Source organism: Dendrobates tinctorius, unplaced genomic scaffold (assembly GCF_039654945.1).
Source record: "Dendrobates tinctorius isolate UK_male_01 unplaced genomic scaffold, ASM3965494v1 ptg000051l, whole genome shotgun sequence".
Taxonomy (NCBI): domain Eukaryota; kingdom Metazoa; phylum Chordata; class Amphibia; order Anura; family Dendrobatidae; genus Dendrobates; species Dendrobates tinctorius.
Window position 1 is genome coordinate 5421558 of NW_027361719.1, and position 7302 is coordinate 5428859.

The window sequence follows — 7302 nt, forward strand, 5'->3', positions numbered from 1 at the left end:
AAGTCCTTCCGCAGTTCTTACAGGTAACCTTTGCCTCATCAGTAGGATTTTGGACAAAGAAGTGCCACACTGCAGTCTTCCTACTATGGTATACATTTTCTGGCCTTGCATGCTGTGCTAAGTTGACCGTCTGGCCAAGCTGTCTTGCAACTCTTTTAGCTTTTGGTCCACGTTTTTGGACAGCTACGGGCCTGCCAGATAAAAGCTGCTGTGATGTCAATGCCTGCTGCGGATCCTTCTCCTTATCTGAACTATTGCCAGTGCCACCCTCCTCCTCCAATGGATGCCAATCCGGGTCAAGAACTGGGTCATCCATCACCTCCTCTTCAAAGTCATCTGCACCTTCCTCTTTACCTTCCTCTGTGTCACCGTGTAAGGTGGTATAGTATGCGGGAAGGGGCACCTGAGTTTCATCAGGGTCAGATTCTGGCTCAGTAGACTGCGAGGGCAATGTAGTGCTCTGGGTCAATGTACCAGCAGAATCATCTAGCAGTGGCTGTGCATCAGTGCACTCCATGTCAGATTCATCTTGGACTGGGGAATTCAGGATTTGACTGGATAACCCAGGCATGGTATGTGAAAAGAGCTCCATAGAGTAATCTGAAGTGTGGGCTGCCGTATCCTTAACTTTTGGTGGGGGTGAAGGACACAAGGAAAGGTGTTTTTCCTCACCAGAACCCTGCACTGACGACTCCGTGCTTGCAGCTTTCGAACATTCAGAAGAGGAGGCAATAGAGCTGGTGGCTGTTTCGGCAATGTACGCCAAAACCTGTTCCTGATGCTCCGGCTTTAAAAACGGTTTTCCTACTCCAAGAAAAGGGAACCTTACTGGCCTTCTTGGGCCCGACAATGATGCAGGCTCCACACCTCCTGCCTTAGCTGCTATTGTGCTTTTGCCAGAACCAGCCGATGCACCACCACCATCAGTACCAGCTGTGCCCCCCTGCCCACGTCCGCGGCCTCTTCCACCATACTTCCTCATGTTTGGGGAAATGTACAAAAAATACCAACAGAGATAGTACTGTATGAGGCGCGTCCAGCTGTGTAAGGTGCATTAAAAAAATTAAATCTACGTATATATTTTGTTAGTCACTGACGCTCTCCCAGTATGTATTTGACCGTAATCCAACAAGAATATATGCGGAACTATATCAGAAGTGTACAGCTGTATATGTTTTTTGTGTAACTAACAATCTCAGTATATGTATTTACGGAGTGTCACACACAGATGTTGACTCTGTATAGATGTGACTGTAATGCGAACAGCAGATATACAATACTGTTTGAGAATCAGACAGCTCTATACGGTGTCTGCATGGAAAATTGTCAGTCTCCGTTTATTTTTATATGGAGTGACAAACGCTGTCTCTGTCTAGTTTTGACCGTCATCAAACAGCAGATATACGAAACTGTTTGAAAAGCGGACAGCTCGAGAAGGTGTAGGTCTGGAAAAATGGAAAATCTACTCGGTTTGTTTTTCCAGAGTCACACACAGATAGCTTGTATTTGTCCGTGATACCAGTCGGTACATGGTAGTGTGTGAGGAGCGTACACCGCTATATGGTGTCTGTATGGAAAATTGTCAATCTACGTCTATTTTTATACGGAGTGACACACGCTGTCTCTGTATAGTTTTGAGCGTAATCAAACAGCAGATATACGAAACTGTTTGAAAAGCAGACACCTTGAGAAGGTGTAGGTCTGGAAAAATGGAAAATCTCCTCGGTTTGATTTTCCAGATTCACACACAGATAGCTTGTATTTGTCTGTGATACCAGTCGGTACACGGTAGTGTGTGAGGAGCGTACACCGCTATACGGTGTCTGTATGGAAAATTGTCAATCTCCGACTATTTTTATACGGAGAGACACACGCTGTCTCTGTATAGTTTTGACCGTCATCAAACAGCAGATATACGAAACTGTTTGAAAAGCAGACAGCTCCAGAAGGTGTAGGTCTGGAAAAATGGAAAATCTCCTCTTTGTTTTTCCAGAGTCACACACAGATAGCTTCTATTTGTCCATGATACCAGCCAGTACACGGTAGTGTGTGAGGAGCGTACACCGCTATACGGTGTCTGTATGGAAAATTGCCAATCTCCGTCTATTTTTATACGGAGTGACACACACTGTCTCTGTATAGTTTTGATCGTTATCAAACAGCAGATTTTTCAAACTGTTTGAAAAGCTTACAGCTCGAGAAGGTGTAGGTCTGGAGAAATGGAAAATCTCCTCGGCTTGTTTTTCCAGAGTCACACACAGATAGCTTGTATTTGTCTGTGATACCAGCCAGTACACGGTAGTGTGTGAGGAGCATACACCGCTATATGGTGTGTGAAAAAATGAACGCTCGGTAACTCACCAGAACAAAATAATAAAAGTTGGAGTGCTTTGAAAAAAGCAGTTTGAACAGCAGTATGCACACAGCAATGCAGCTATCAGGTAGCCTTAAAAGGCAGCCTAATCACCACCAGCGCTGCTACACACAACAAAAATCCTCCCCTTTCACTGCACACTAACTGTACAGTGAAAAGCGCTATCAGCAGAAGCATTTTTTTTTCTTCTTCCCTGCCTATCGCTCTCCCTTATTCAGAATCAGCAGCAGCACCTATCCGTATTCTAAGATCGGCAGAAGAAAGATGGCGGTCGGCGGTCACGGCGTTTTATAGCCACTGTGACGCCGCACAAAGCCAGCCAATCACTTCAATGCCCTTCTCTAAGATGGTGGTGGCCGCTGCCCATGTCATCGCGTTACCCACAGTGTGTGTCCTCCATCATTGGCTGAGAAAAGGTGCTGGAAGCATTATTTGAAACGCGACTTTGGCACTCGCCTCGGCGACCTCATGGCCGACCTCATGCTATGGTCGGGTTTCGATCGGCGAAACCCGACTTTAGCTATAGTCGGCGATTTTTTAATTTGACCGACCCGTTTCGCTCAACTCTAGTTACCACCATTGCATATTAAGTTGTGCTTAAAGAACTTTGTAAAGACAATGAACAAAAATGCAAAGCATTCAAGTATCTCATTGATTTGAGAGTTGAGTGAAAAAAAGATGAAAGAAGGGGTCTTTCTTGGATTTTGGATTCATATGCTTCTTCAGGATAAGAAGTTTCTCCATTTGTTGCAGGGCAAGGAAAAGCCTGCATGGTAACATTCAAATTAGCGGTAACTAATTTTTTGGGAAACTCAAGAGCAGATAACTATGAAGAGTTGGTGGAAAATGTTGACTGCAAGATGATCTTGACTGTAACATGTCCTTAAAAATTAATTTCTTACATTTGCATTTAGACAATTTTCCTCCAAACTACGGAGTACTGAGCAATGAGCCGGTGAGGGATTTCACCCAGATATTGCGGCTATGGAGAAAAGATATCAAGGAAAATTGAATCCATGAATGCTTGCAGACTACTGTTGCACAATTGTAAGAGATGATCCGACGCAGGAGTACAAGAGACAAGCAAAAAAGAGTTGACCCAGCTATCACTATATGATAGTGAAACAAGAAATAGTGAAACAAGAGCAAACCAAACATTTTTATTGCCAGTTTTGAATTAAGGATGTCAAAATCATTAAGAAATGGCTCATTTCATAACTGAACCTGACAACTTTTGAAAATATGTAGCATAATATGTACAATTCGATTGAAAAATAAACTGAAATACTTTCTGGTGGAAAAATAAAGAACTTACATAATGTGGTAATTTAATTAATACTTTAATGAAGTACCTTATATACTCAAGCATAAACAAACTTTTTCAGCACATTTTATTGTGCTGAAAAAGCCCCCCTCAGCTTATACTTGAGTGAGGATCCCAGAAGACGTAGGGGCAGTGGCAGTGGTGGAGCAGTGGGTCACAGGAGGCAGGAGCCGGCTGCTGCAGCTAAAGCCTGTGCCCGCTGCTAAAGAGAAATGAATATTCACTATGCTGGCAGTTGTTAGCAGCGGATTAATCAGCATAACATCCAGAGTCAGCAACACAGAATGTAGATTTATTCATATCCAGGTTGAACAGCTTACAGCATGAAATGTGATCAGTCTGGTATCTGCTGTGGCTTGCAGCATGGGAGCATTACAACAGCAAGAAGGGAAGAGAAGGAGGGGGCATCCTGTCTGTTTTTGTTTTTTTTTGTCACTGAACTTTGTTAACAATCTCACAATATGCACAATATATCAAACAGTACAGTAGTAGTTGTTGCAATACATACAGATCAATATGCATTATTCCAACACCCCCACTCAACAACTACTTATCCTCTTAGTCCCAGTCTGGTCCTCAATTCTTGGAACCTGGCTCGTGGCAATGGCTTTGTCATAATGTCAGCTGCCATCTTATCAGTTTCACAATAGACGAACTGAATTATGCCACGATCTATCAAATCACGTAAATGATGATGTCTGACGACAATGTGCTTGGTTCTAGCACTGATCTTTTCACTGCATGCAAGTTTAATGCATCCTTGGTTGTCCTCATAAATCACCGTCGGCTGAGTTGACGGTGTGCCAAGATCATCCATCAATTGTCTTAGCCAAATGACCTCCTGGCTTACATAGGCTGCGGACACATACTCCGCTTCTGTAGATGACAAGGCAACAGACACTTGTTTCCTACTAGACCAGGAGATTAAACTTTCTCCAACTTTAAACAAGTATCCGTTTGCGGATTTACGATCATGCGAATCACCAGCCCAATCTGCATCTACATAGCCGGTGAGTTCTAGATCTCCCGCTGCGGACAGCTTTAAATTTACATCTTGTGTTTCTTTTAAATATTGGAGAAGAATCTTAACAGCATTCCAATCTCTTTGGTGTGGTTTTTCCACATATCTGCAAAGGATTCCAACTGTTGTTGTGATATCCGGTCGAGTCATAGTTGATATGTATAGAAGTGCCCCCACTGCCTGATGATATTTCTCATTGCTTGGCAACAGGTCATCTTCTCCTTCCAGCTTCAGGTAGGATGGTTCCATTGGAGTTGATATACCTTTGGCTTCTGACATTCCAAACTGATTCAGAATCGAATTAATTTTTGTACTTTGGTTTAGAAGAAAACTTCCATCTCCCTCTCTCTGGATTTGGATTCCTAGATAATATGTCACATTTCCAAGGTCTTTCGTTTCAAAATGCTGGTTCAGAATTTCAGCCATTTTTCCAATTTCTGCGTCTTCCTGTTTAACTACAATCACATCATCCACATATAAGAGAATATACATCCACTTTCCATCTGTATATTTTGTGTATAAGCATTGATCCGCTTGACCTCTTTTAAAACCTTCTTCCAACAAGACCTTATTCATCTTGGTATTCCATGCTCTTGCTGATTGCTTAAGACCATAATGGGATTTTTGTAGTTTGCAAACAAGATTCTCTTCACCCCCTTTTACATAACCTTCAGGTTGAGTCATGTATAAGTCCTCCTCAATGTCACTATTTAAAAAGGCAGTTTTTATATCCAAATGTCTGACATTCATCTTTTGTACAGCAGCTACAGCTAACAAAGCTCTGAACGTGGTCTGTTTAGCGACTGGAGCAAACGTAGCATCGTAATCTTCGCCATACTTTTGAGAATATCCTTTTGCCACCAACCTTGCTTTAAATCTGTGGACTTTACCTTCAGAGTCATATTTGGTTTTGAAGACCCACTTGCACTTGATTGCCTTTTTGCCCTGTGGCAGCTTGGTGAGTTTCCAAGTTTGAAGTTCATGAAGCAATTTGATTTCCTCATTAGCAGCTTTGATCCACTTTGTTCTTTCATGGACAGGTAGTTCTTGCATTTCATCCCATGACTGCGGCTCTGATTCAGGTAGTGTCTTGACTATGTAGGATAGACGTTTAGCTGGTACGACTCTGTTTGATCTTGAAGATCTCCTGATTTCAGATTCACCTGATTTTTCTGTTGTTCCTTCAGTGGTTGAAGAATCCAGCCAAACCTCTACATCCTCCTTGTTATTGTCTTGTAATTGTGACTTCAGCTGGACTACTGGCGTGATGTCACAAAACTTGGGGGACACAAAGTTCTCATCAATCACTACATCTCTACTTATTGTGACCTTGTTTGCTTCTGGGTGTAGAATCCTATAACCTTTCTGGGTTTCACTGTAGCCTACCAGGATCCCTTCCTTAGCGTGAGATTCCCACTTAGTTCGCCTTTCTTTGGGAACATGTACAAGCGCTTTACTTCCGAATATTCTTATATGATGTAGTTTTGGCTTTCTGCTGTTCCATTGCTCAAACGGAGTTTTCTCTGTGGCTTTACCTGGTAGTCTGTTCTGAAGATAGCAAGCTGTCATGATTGCTTCACCCCAATATGCTGTGGGCAGATTTGCATCAAACAACATACTTCTTCCACTTTCACAGAGTGTTCGGTTCCTTCTTTCCGCGACATCATTTTGCTCAGGATTGTACGGTACAGTGGTCTGAAATAGGATTCCATTTTTCTTTAAAATGCTTTGTGTCTCATTACTTGTGTATTCAGTCCCATTATCTGCACGTAGAATCTTTGGCATTCTCCCAAATTTATTATATACCTCAGCTAGATATACTTCAAGTTTCTCTGGAACTTCTTTCTTGCTGTGAAGCAGATGGACAATTGTATATCTTGAATGATCATCAATAAATGTGAGAAAATATCTCTTCTTCCCAGGAGTCTGAGTGCTCATTGGACCACAGACATCTGTATGTATTAAAACTAGTGTTTGTTCTGTTCTTGTAGTACTTCTCTTAGGAAAAGCTTTTCTAGACATTTTCCCTTTGATGCAGCTAGTACATTTCATTATCTGGTTACATAGATCAATTGTAATGTCCTCAGCTAGTTGCTTTTGAACTAACTTCCTTATTGCTTCTGGGTCTCTGTGTGCTAGGCGCCTATGCCATACATGAATGCAGTTATTGTGCCTTTCTTCCTGAGCAGTGTACACACACTCTTTGCAATTAAGCTGGTAAAGTTCATTTGTGATTTTTCCTTCTGCTAGTGTGTGGCCCTCTTTTGAGATGATGCAGCTATCATGCTTAAATGTAACTTCATTTCCTTGTTTTGTGAGTTTCTTCACAGATAGTAAATTACTCTCAAGACTAGGCACATAGAGCACATCTTTTACTGGGATCTTCTTGCTTTGTGTTGGTGAGATTTGACAATCAATATAACCATCTCGTATACCTTGTGAAGTCATGAACTGACCATTAGCCATAATCACTTTCTCTGACCTACTTTGGTTAAGCTTAGAAAAGAAGTCCCTGTTATTAGTCATGTGACTAGTTGCTCCAGAGTCTATACACCATGCATGCTTTGATGTATTTACACTGAC

General features: G+C 42.0%; 1 pseudogene; it reads right to left on the reverse strand.

Annotated features, from left to right (window-relative positions):
- Window positions 1–4373: 4373 nt before the first annotated feature.
- On the reverse strand, window positions 4374–4998 carry LOC141091371 (uncharacterized; annotated as a pseudogene).
- Between the last annotated feature and the right edge of the window lie 2304 nt (window positions 4999–7302).